This window comes from Prionailurus viverrinus, unplaced genomic scaffold (assembly GCF_022837055.1).
Source record: "Prionailurus viverrinus isolate Anna unplaced genomic scaffold, UM_Priviv_1.0 scaffold_64, whole genome shotgun sequence".
In the NCBI taxonomy this organism is placed as follows: domain Eukaryota; kingdom Metazoa; phylum Chordata; class Mammalia; order Carnivora; family Felidae; genus Prionailurus; species Prionailurus viverrinus.
The window spans coordinates 697,982-710,384 of record NW_025927626.1 but is presented as its reverse complement, the minus strand read 5'-3'; the positions used below and the strand labels follow the sequence as shown (position 1 = coordinate 710,384).

General features: G+C 39.7%; 1 pseudogene; it reads right to left on the bottom strand.

The window, feature by feature from the left end:
• Positions 1-10,790: 10,790 nt before the first annotated feature.
• LOC125159829 (AP-3 complex subunit sigma-1-like) lies at positions 10,791-11,370 on the bottom strand (annotated as a pseudogene).
• Between the last annotated feature and the right edge of the window lie 1,033 nt (positions 11,371-12,403).

The following is a 12,403-nucleotide window of genomic DNA, read 5'->3' as shown; positions in this document are numbered from 1 at the left end:
ATTCGTGTAGGCCTGTATATCTTGGAACCTTTTTGGCTACATCCCCCAAATTTTGGACCATTATGTTTTCAGTTTCATTTGCCTTCATGTATTTTCTGATTTCCTCTTTGATATTTTTGGTTTACCCATTCACTATTTAGTAGCTAATTATTTAACTTATGTGTACTGGTGTTATTTACACCTTAGCAAATTAGGGAAGAAAGGGCAACCTAAATACAAAGTAAGCAGAAGAATTTACATAATAATAGCAGAAATCAGTGAAATTTAAAGCAGGAAATAACTAGAGAAAATCAATGAAATCAAATCGTTCTTAAAAACATCAATAAAATTCATAAGCCTCTAACCAGGTAACTAATATCTATATCGATATATGTATGGAGAGAGAGGGAGAAGACACAAATTACTAATACCAGAAATGAAAGAGTGGCTAGCATTGCCCTTCTCATGGAAATTAAATGTATGATGGACAGGAGGAGTTAAGATGGCAGTGTAGTGGGAGTCCCTGGGCTAGTCTTGTCCCTCAAACAAGCTATATCAACATCTAATCATTTTTTAAACAACTAGGAACTCGATATGAAGATTAACAGAATGATTTGCATAATTTGAAGGAGATAATGTGGCAGGTATGCAGTGCAGAGTGGGGACTTGGAAGAGAGAAAAACCATGGTGCCACAGAGAGGTGGGAGCCCTTTTGGCGGAGAGGAGAAAGAGAGGGGGAAGAGAGAGCAGCAGTCAGGATTGTGCAAGAAAAGTACTCCCTCAAAACCGCTGACTTGGGAACTGTGAGGAGGTAAATATTGCAAGTTTTTGCAAACAGTGGAGCCGAAATTCTGAGTTTTTGTAAGTCTGCACCATTTTCTGGAGTATAGTGGGCAGGTGGCAGTGCTCCTGGGCAGAAGGAGGGGAAGCCCAGTAGTGGACAGCTTGGTCTGAGGATCCCCTGAGTCACACTGGGAGAAACAGTTCCCCTCCTTGGAGTGCATTTGGGAGAGATGCTTATACACTGCTTTTGTTTGTCACAAAAGGTCACTGCTTCTACAGGGACAAATGAGCCATTGAGCCATTGAGGGACGCCACTGAGCTGCCTCATTCATTAGCATAGGAACAGAGGCACCTGCTGAGGGTAGCTAACCTGGACATTGGCTCTTTTTATGCCCTTTACCATAAGCTCCAAGCTCCTGTGTGTTCATGCAACTGACCTTCTGGGATAAACCAGCACCAGCCACAGCATGCAGAAACCCTCCCCCAGAAGATCAGCATGGGTGCACACTGTGCCGAGTCCCTAAAACTTGGAGTTTTGAAACCCAGCTGGCATACCCGAGGTAAAACACAGAAGGACTGCACTGCTGGGTTGGCATACATCTCAGACACAGACAGGGTGAAGGCAGGCATCTGAGGGATGCCCAGGACAAATGCAGAGAGACTGCTTGCTGTTCTGTGAGGGCTTCCTGAATAGCAGTGGGCATGGAATCCCCTCACTGGGGATGAGAGAGCTGGCTGAATCCATTTTTACCCATGTCCGTCAGTACAGATGCACCTCAGTGACCAGCACATTGTCTACAGTAGAGGCTTGAGCTGCTGACACCAAACCCTGAACCCTGTGCTCTGCACATGCTTTTTACCAGGGCAAGTGTGCCTGAAAGCCAGAGCAGTGGGCTCCTCCCCGAGAAGACCAAAAACCAACCCCCTGCACGCACCAAATCTACTGGCCATAGAGTGCTGCAAAGCTTCAGATCTAGGGGAAATAGTATCTAGCCTCTTTTATGAAGCAAACCAAAACACATGTAGTAAAAACTCACCAAACACTGGACAAGGTCTGAGCACTCCCTACTGCAGGCAAGGAGAAACTCTGCAAGGGACTAGGCTGAGGGAAAGAGCAGCCAAAACACAGGAGCAGAGTGCAGACAGCCCACGACAGAAAAACTCCTTGAAGCACTAGGCCCTGGTAAGTATATGACATCTTCTTAATATAGCCATTACTCTCAGGAGTGGAAACATAACAGGTTTTCCTAATACAGGAGACAGCGACGTAGACAAAATGCCAAGGTGGAGGAATTCATCCCAAAACAAAGAACAAGAAGAGGTCATGGCCAGGGACCTAATAAAAACAGATAAGCTTTATGCCAGAACGTGAATTTAAAACAACAATCATAAGGACACTAGCTGGGTTGGAAAAAAAAGCATAGAAGACAACAGTGAGTCTCTTACCACAGAGACAAAAGACCTAAAAACTAGTCATGGCAATTTTTTTTAAATGCTATAACTGAGATGCAAAACTGACTAGATGTAATGACCACAAGGTTGGAAGGTATAGAGGAAAGAATATTTGAAGTAGAAAATACAATTATAAATAAAAATGAAGCTGAAAAGAAGAGGGAAAGAAAAATATTGGATCATGAATGCAGACCTTTGGAAATCAGTGACTCAATAAAGCATAATAACTTTCATATCATAGGAGTCCAAGAAGAAGACAGGGAAAAAGGGGAAGCAGATTTGAGAAAATTTATAGCTGAGCACTTTCCTAACCTGGGGGAAGGAAACAGATATCCAAATCCAGGAGGCACAAAGAACTCCCATCAAAATCAACAAAAGCATGCCAACACCAAGACATACCATAGTAAAATTTGCAAAATACCGACATAAAGAAAGAATCCTGAAAACAGCAGTGGACAAGAAATCCCTAACTTACAAAGGGAGACAAATAAGTTTGGCAGTACATCTCTCCAGACAAACTTGGCGAGCCAGAAGGGAGTGGCATGATACATACAACGTGCAGATTGGGAAAAATATCCAGCCAAGAATACTCTATCAAGCAAGGCTGTCATTACGAATACAAGGAGAGATAGGGAGTTTCCCAGACAAACAAAAAATAAAGCAGTTTGTGGCCACTAAACCAGCCCTGCAAGAAATATTAAAGGGGGCTCTTTGAGTGGGAAAGAAAGACCAAAAGCAGCAAAGACCAGAAAGGAACAGAGAAAATCTTGAGAAACACCAACTTTACATGTAATCCAATAGCACTAAATTCATATCTATCAATAATCACTCTGAATGTAAGTGGACTAAATGCTCCAATCAAAAGACATAGGGTATCAGAATGGATTAAAAAAACAAGACCAATCTACATGCTGCCGGAAAGAGGATCATTTTAGACAAAAAGAAACACACAGATTGAAAGTGAGGGGATGGAGAACCATTTATCATGCTAATGGACTTCAAATATAGGACAGAGTAGCAATACTTATATCAGACAAGCTAAATTTTAAAGACTGTAACAAGAAATCAAGAAGGGCATTATATCATAGTTAAGGGGTCTATCCAGAAAGAAGATCCAACAATTATAAATATTTATGCCTCCAACTTGGAAGTTCCAAAATATAAAAATTAATTACTAACAAACATAAAAAAAACCTCATTGATAATAATACAATAACAGTAGGGGACTTTAACACCGACTGACAGCAATGGAGAGATCATCTAAGCAGAAAATCAACAAGGAAACAATGGCTTTGAATGACACACTGGACTGGATGCACTTAACAGACATATGCAGAACATTTCATCTGACGGCAGCACAATACACATTCTTTTTGAATGCACATAGAACATTCTCCAGAATAGATCACAAATCGGACCTCAAGAAGTACGAATAGGGGCGCCTGGGTGGCGCATTCGGTTAAGCGTCCGACTTCAGCCAGGTCACGATCTCGCGGTCCGTGAGTTCGAGCCCCACGTCGGGCTCTGGGCTGATGGCTCGGAGCCTGGAGCCTGTTTCCGATTCTGTGTCTCCCTCTCTCTCTGCCCCTCCCCCGTTCATGCTCTGTCTCTCTCTGTCCCAAAAATAAATAAAAAACGTTGAAAAAAAATTTAAAAAAAAAGAAGTACAAATAGATTGAGGTCATACCTTGCATATTTTCAGACCACAAAGCTATGAAACTTGAAATCAACCACAAGAAAAAAAATTGGAAAGACCACAAATATATGGAGGTTAAAGAACATCCTACTAAAGAATGAATGGGTTAACCATCAAATTAAGGAAGAAATAAAGAAATACATAAAAGCAAATGAAAATGAAAACACGACAGTCCAAAATCTTTGGCATGAAGCAAAAATGGTCACAAGATGGAAGTATATAGCACTCCAGGCCTACCTCAGGAAGCGAGAAAAGTCTCAAATACAGAACCTAGCCTTATGCCTAAATGAGCTCGAAAAGGAACAGGACATAAACCTGAAGCCAGCAGAAGGGAAATAATAAAGATTAGAGCAGAAATAAATGATATGGAAACAAACAAACAAACAGTAGAACAGATCGATAAAACTAGGAGCTAGTTCTTTGAAAGAATTAATAAAATTGATAAAGCCTTAGCCAGACTTATCAAAAAGAAAATGGTAGGTAACCAAATAAATAATAAAGTCATAAAAGAAAGAAGAGAACACCAAGTACCACAGTAATACTATTACAAGCGAATGTTATGAACAGTTAAATGCAAACAATTTGGGCAATCTGGAAGAAATGAGTAAATTCCTATAAACATATAAAGTACCAAAACTGATATAGGAAGAAATAGAAAACTTGCCCAGACTAATAATCAACAAAGAAACAGAATCAGTAATAAAAAAAAAAAATCTCCCAAAAAATAAAATTCCAGGACTAGATGGCTTCCCAGGGAAATTCTACCAAACATTCATTTTTTTTTATGTTTATTTATTTTTGAGACAGAGAGAGACAGAGCATGAACAGGGGAGGGGCAGAGTGAGAGGGAGACACAGAATCTGAAACAGGCTCCAGGCTCTGAGCTGTCAGCACAGAGCCCGACGCGGGGCTCGAATTCACGGACTGTGAGATCATGACCTGAGCCGAAGTTGGATGCTTAACCGATCAAGCCACCAGGCGCCCCTCTACCAAACATTTAAAGAAGAGTTAATACATATTCTTTTCAAATTATTTTTTAAAAGTGGATATGGAAGGAAATCTTCCAAACTCATTCTATGAGGCCAGCATTACCTTGATTCAAAACCGGACAAAGACCCCTCTAAAAAGGAGCATTATCGGCCAATATCCCTGATGAACATGGATGTAAAATTTCTCGTTAAGATACTAGCAAATTGAATCCAACAGTACATTAAAAGAATCGCTCACCACAATCACATTGGATTTATTCCTCGACTGCAAGCGTGGTTCAATATTCACAAATCAATCAATGTGATACACTACATTAACAATAGAAAGGATAAGAACCATATGACCATTTCAATAGACGCAGAAAAAGCATTTGACAAAGTACAGCAATCCATTCTTGAGAAAATCTCCCAGCCTCCCAAGTAGAGATAGATGGAACATACCTCAACATCATAAAGGCCATATATGGAAAGACCCACAGGTAGTATCATCCTCAATGAGGAAACACTGAGAGCTTTCCTCTATGATAGGAACAAGACAGGAATGTCCACACTCACCGTTGTGATTTAATATAATACTGGAAGTCCTGGCCCCAGCAACCAGACAACAGGAACAAATAAAAGCCATCCAAGACAGCAAAGAAAAAGTCACTTTCAGTATTCACAGATGACATGTACAAAAGACTCCACCAAAAATTTGCTAATTTTTGACCTAATACATGAATTCAGAAAAGTGGCAGGATATAAAATCAGCGTGCAGAAAGCTGTTGCAATTCTGTACACCGATAATGAAGCGGCAGAAAGAAAAATCAATGATTTGGTCCGATTTACAACTGCACTAAAAACAATAAGATACCTAGGAATAAACCTAACCAACGAGGTAAAAGATCTGTACTGTGAGAGCTATAAAACACTTATGCACAAAATTGAAGATGACACAAAGAAATGGTAAATATTTCATTCTCATGCATTAGAAGAACAAATATTGTTAAAATGTCTATACTATCCAAAGCAATCTACACATTTAACAAAATTCACGCCACAATACCACCAGAAAATTTTTCACAGAGCTAGAATAAACAATCCTAAAATATATATAAAGCCATGAAAGACCCTGAGTAGACAAAGAAATTTTGAAAAAGGAAAGCTGAAAGCATCACAATTCCAGACTTCAAGCCATATTGCAAAGCCATAGTCATCAAGACAGTATGGTATTGGCACAAAACCAGACACATAGACCAATGAAAGAGGGGGGCACCGCAGTGGCTCAGTCAGTTGAGTGGCTGGTTTTGAGTTTTGCTCAGGTCATGATCTCATGGTTTGTGGAATCAAGCCCTGCATCTGGCTCTGCGCTGACAACATGGAGCCTGCTTGGAATTCTCTCTCTGTCCCTTTCTCTCCCTCTCTCTTTCCCTCGATACAGATAATAAACTAGAAAAAAAAAGAACAGAATAGAAAACCCAGAAATGGACCCACAACTATATGGTCAACTAGTCTCCCACAAAGCTGGAAAATATATCCGGTGGAAAACAATCTCTTCAACAAATGATGTTGCAAAACCTGGACAGCCACATGCAGAAGAATGATACTGGACCACTTTCTTACACCATAAACAAAATAAATTTAAAGTGGATGAAAGACCTAGGGGCCCCCGGGTGGCTCAGTAGGTTAAGCGGCCCACTTTGGCTCAGGTCATGATCTCACAGTTTGTGGGTTCAAGCCTTGCCTCCTGCTCTGTGCTGAACAGCTCAGAACCTGGAGCCTGCTTCGGATTCTGTGTCTCCCTCTCTCTCTCTGCTACTTCCTTGCTCTCTCTCTCTCAAAAATAAATAAATATTAAACAATTTATATATATATATATTTTTTTTAAGTTTATTTATTTTGAGAGTGAGAGAGAGAGACAGAGACAGAGAGAGCGAGCAAGTAAGGGAGGGGCAGAGAGAGGGAGAGAGAATCGTAGGCAGACTCCACACTGTCAGCGCAGAGCTCGAACTCATAAACCATGAGATCACGACCTGAGCCAAAGTTGGATGCTTAACCAACTGAGCCACCCAGGCGCCCAATATTAAACAATTTAAAAATAAATGAATAAAATGGATGAAAGACCTAAATGTGAGACAGGAAAACATCAAAATCGTAGGGAACACAGGCAGCAACCACTTCGACATCGGCTGCAGCAACTTTTTGCTAGACACGCCTCCAGAGGCAAGGGAAACAAAAGTAAAAATGTTCTATTGGGACTTCATCAAGATTAAAGGCTTCTGCACAGTGAAGGAAACAATCAATGAAACTAAAATGAACCTACAGAATGGAAGATGAATTTTGCAAATGACATTTCTGAAAGAGGCTTAGTGTCCAAAATCTATAAAGAAGTTAACAAACTCAACTCCCAAAAAAAACAAATAATACAATTTTAAAACTGGGCAAATAACATGAATAGACATTTTTCCAAAGAAGAAATCCAGATGGCTAACAGACACATGAAAAGTTGCTTAACTAGGATGCTTGGGTGGCTCAGTCGGTTAAGCATCCGACTTAGGCTCAGGTCATGATCTCATGCATGGTTTGGCACCATCTCACGGTTCGTGAGTTCAAGCCCACGTCAGGCTCTGTGCTGACAGCTCAGAGCCTGGAGCCTGCTTTGAATTCTGTGTCTCCCTCTCTCTCTGGCCCTCCCTCACTTGCGCTCTGTCTCTCTAATCTCTCAAAAATAAATAAACATTAAAAAAATTAACAAAAAGAAAAGTTGCTCAACAACACCCATCATCAGGGAAATGAAAATCAAAACCATGATGAGATACCACCTCACACCTGTCAGAATGGCTAAAATTAACAACACAGGAAACAACAGTTTTTGGCAAGGATGGGGAGAAAGGGGAACCCTCTTACACTATTGAAAGGAATGCAAACTGATAGAATCACTGTGGAAAACAGTATGAAGATCCTTCAAAAAGTTAAAAAAAGAACTACACTGTGGCCCAGCAGTTGCACTACCAAGTATTTACCCAAGGGATACAAAAATACTGATTTGAGTGTGGCACACGCACCCCAATGTTTATAGAAGTATTATTAACAATAGCCAAATTATGGAAATAGCCCAAATGTCCATCAGCTGATGAATGGATAAAGAGTTTGAGGTATATATTTACAATGGAGTATTGTTCAGCCACGACAAAGAATGAAATCTTGCCATTTGCAATGACGTGGATGGAGCTGGAGTGTATTATGCTAAGCGAAATAAGTCAGAGAAAGACAAATACCATATGATTTCACTCATAGGTGGAATTTAAGAAACAAAAGAGATGAACATCAAGGAAGGGAAAAAGGCAAACCATAAGAGATTCTTTTACTATAGAGAACAAACCGAGGATTGCTGAATGGCTCGTGGGCATGGGATCGGCTAAAAGGGTAATGGGTATTAAGGAAGGAAATTCTTGTGTTGGGCACTGGTGTTATATGTAAGTGATGAAGGACTAAATTCTACTCCTGAAACCAATTTTTCACCATATATTAACCAACTACAATGTCAATGAAAACTTGAACCAACCAAACAAACAAACATAAAAATAAAATGTTCTTAGAAAATCAGAGCCTGACACAGGGCTCAAACTCACAAGCCGTGAGATCATGACCTGAGCTGAAGTCAGATGCTTAACCGACCGAGCCACCCAGGCACCCCAAAATGTCCTTTTGTATATTACCTATTGAGACTTAATTGCAGAACATTGACCATTAAGGGTCACGGGAATAAATAGCTCACAGCACGCTAATTCATCTGCCAGTGTTCATCTTACTAGCTCACACAAACTATACCATGTATCCTATAGTACCATGTAGGATACCATACCATGTATCCTTCATGCAGCATATGTGCTAGGCTAAATAATGGCCTTCAAAGATATCTGGACCCTTATCACTGAGACTTGTGAATGCTACTTTACATGAGAAAAGGTACTATACATAATTTATTGTCTTGAGAAGATTATACTGGATTATCCATGCAGATCCTAAATATGATCACAAGTGTCCTTATAAGAGGGAGGCAGAAGATATGACTGCAGAGGCACAAGGCAACGTGATGATGAAGCAAGGTGCTACACTGCTGGTTTTGGAGGTGGAGGAAGGGACCAGAAGTCAAGTAATACAGGAAATGCAGTTCTAGAAGCTGGAAAAGTCAAGGAAAATGGTTCTACCCAGTGTCAGAGTGAAACTGTTGGATTTATTTTGACCCAGTGAAATTGATTTTGGACGTCTGAATTACAGAGCTGTAAAAGAATAAATGTATGTTTTTTTAAGCCACCAAATAGGTGTTCATTTGTTATAGCAGCGATAGGAAACTAATGGAATGTATTTCCCAATTTTCCCATAGTTCCAGCTGCTTTCTTTTGAAGGTTCCAGAATTTGTTGTTGCATTTCGTAGAGGGAGTATACTATAATGGTTAAGAATATCTATCCTAGAGGGGCGCCTGGGGGGCTCAGTCGGTTGAGCATCTGACTTCAGCTCAGGTCATGATCTCACGGCTCATGAGTTTGAGCCCCGCGTCGGGCTCTATGCGGGCAGCTCGGAGCCTGGAGCCTGCTTCGGATTCTGTGTCTCCCTCTCTCTGCCCCTCCCCCTCTCATGCTCTGTCTCTCTCACTCTCAAAAATGAATAAATGTTAAAAAAATAATAAAAAAAAGAATATCTATCCTAGAGCCAGATTGTATGGATTCATATCTGGGTGTCACTGCTTGGAGTACACCTCAGTTTCCTTATTTGTATAAGCACATGTGGTTCCGTCGAGAATTAAATCAATTAATACATGTAAATCAATTAAAACAGTTACTGACCCTGAAGTATTCATGACACTTTAGAGGGGCCTGAAAGCCTTATATTTGCTTCTACCAACGCAGCTAAAACAAATAATAATTTTCAATAGTATACTGATTGTGGAGGCTCCCCTAGCCACAGAAAAGGTTTTGCCAACAGTTAAGAAATCCAACTCCTTCCCTTCCTGAAAATTTTGGCCAACCACACAGACATTGAAATCGACCATATTAGGAAGGACAAACTAGCCTTCACTTTTCCACTCATGGAGAGAGCTCTATTTCCCCTTTTGTAAAGTGAGGGCATAATCTTGCATATTTTGCATTTACTTATCTTTATTCTTCCTTTCCCAACTTATTCCAAATATCCAAATCAAATCTTTCTATGTGTGTAATTTATGTGTATTATATTAGCCAAATTTATAATAGCAAAAATATTTTCTAGTTATGTATTAGAGTTAATAATTACAATACTTTTGGATATGGGGGCCCTAATGGGAGGGCACAACATTGAGATTCTGATAATCCACCATAAATCTCCATTCATTTTGTAAATTTAAAGGCAGGCAAAACTTTGTTGTGTCTTTGTATGTTTAGAAGTCCAGTTACATGGAGTTTATTTAAACTAAGTGCAAAAGGTCATAATGTTTTCATGCAATACATATTTGGTTCTTTAAAAACAACTGTGACAAATAACAGAAAGAATTCCAGAATGCTACACTTGTGATCTATACAAAACACCAACATTTTGGACTGTACATAATTAAAGAAATGTCTCAAACACATTGCAATACTGTACTGCATGTACTATATAGTACATAGAAGCATGCCTTAGGTGGGCATAGGAGTGCAGTTTAAAAAAGGAAAAGAAATATCACATTGTAGCTACTCAATTTCTTCAAAATCACTGAGCAGGAAAAGCAACATTGAACTTCCACAACGTCTATACAGTACCCAGACTTAAATCAAGACTGTCTTCCTCTATTTTTGGTAAACAACTGCATGGTAAACTTAGATGACTTTTCTCCCTGGATTTTACCTGGTAGTGGCCTTTTATTTTATTTTATTTTATTTTATTTTATTTATTTTTATTTAAAAGAGGGCAGGTTTGGCACTTTTATAATGATGTCATCAATGTTAATATCTCTTGGGATCTCGGGAAGATTCATATTCTTCACAGCTAATACAGTACAGGCTGGAGCTCCCACTAAGCCAGCCACAGATTTCTCCAGTTTATTTTGTGCATCAATCTGTGTAACAGTCTCATTCATGTCGGTCTCCAATACCCCTCCCCCATCACCCTTTCTGCAGGAATATTGTGAACCTTGTCTACATGAAACTTAAATCCAGCTCACAGAAATTTTCAAAACATTTGTCTAATGTTTCCATAAAGAGTTGAATTAGATCTAAAATGACAAGTTCACCTTCTGAAAAATCCACACAGAAGACAACATATAATGTTGCATAATAGCTATAAATCAGTTTGTTGTCAGATCCTCCAATTAACAATTCTCTTTCTAGGAAATTACAAACATTTTCATTGCTCTTAGATACCAAATGGAATGTGTCCGTGATGATTTGCTCCTGTGTATCTTCACCGTAGGGCCGGTAGAACTTGGTAAGCCACTGCTTCCCATAGTTATTGAAGCTGAGGATCACCTTGATCATGGCTGAGCTGGACGACTTGGTGGGTGCTGGGGGCCAGGGCAGGGGTGGGTACACAAGCCTTGCTTCAGGATCTTGATGGTATTCCTTCCAAAATTTGGTTGTTAAATGGAGAAGTCATGGGAATAGCAGCCCCTTTCTCTAAATAGGCTTTATATAATGAGTTTCAATCATTTAAGACTCCATTTAATATACGATGGAACATATTATTTATGTTAACTGGAGGAAGGTGTCCATGAAGTCCCATTTTGCCAAGACAATTTGTAAGTAACAAAGACTCAATTTAATATGATTACTCACTGAGGCGGGGTATCCATGACAACTATGGGATATTAGAGCAATGAGTACTATGGCAATGGGGAATTTACACAAGTCTATAGCTACTGTGGTTAAAATGTGGCATACCTGTATGTCCTCTGTTATATGTTCAGGAATTTCCCAAAGATTACAGGGACTATTTTGTTTATCTTTAGCTGGATCTTGAGGTGTAACTGTCATCTGAGCCTCAGTATTAATCAGTAATCAGCCATCAGTATTGATTTATATCATAAAGATTTGCCATTTGATGCATTTTCAACAATATTTATGGTTAATTTTTTTTAATTTTTTTTAAACGTTTATTTTATTTTTGAGACAGAGAGAGACAGAGCATGAACGGGGGAGGGTCAGAGAGAGAGGGAGACAGAATCGGAAGCAGGCTCCAGGCTCTGAGCTATCAGCACGGAGCCCGGCGCAGGGCTCGAACTCACGGACTGCGAGATCATGACCTGAGCCGAAGTCGGCCGCTTAACCAACTGAGCCACCCAGGCGCCCCTATTTATGGTTAATTTAGAACCTATATTGTTCAAAGTGTATTTGTAGATTAGAAACTATATTGTACAGTATTTGAATTGGTGAAAAAGGCAACATCTCTTTATCTTTTCTCAGCTTGAGGTATAATTGGTATATAAAAAACATGCATATTTAATGTATACAATTTCATTAGTCTGGACATCTGCATATACTGGTGATACCATCACCACAATCAAGGCAATAA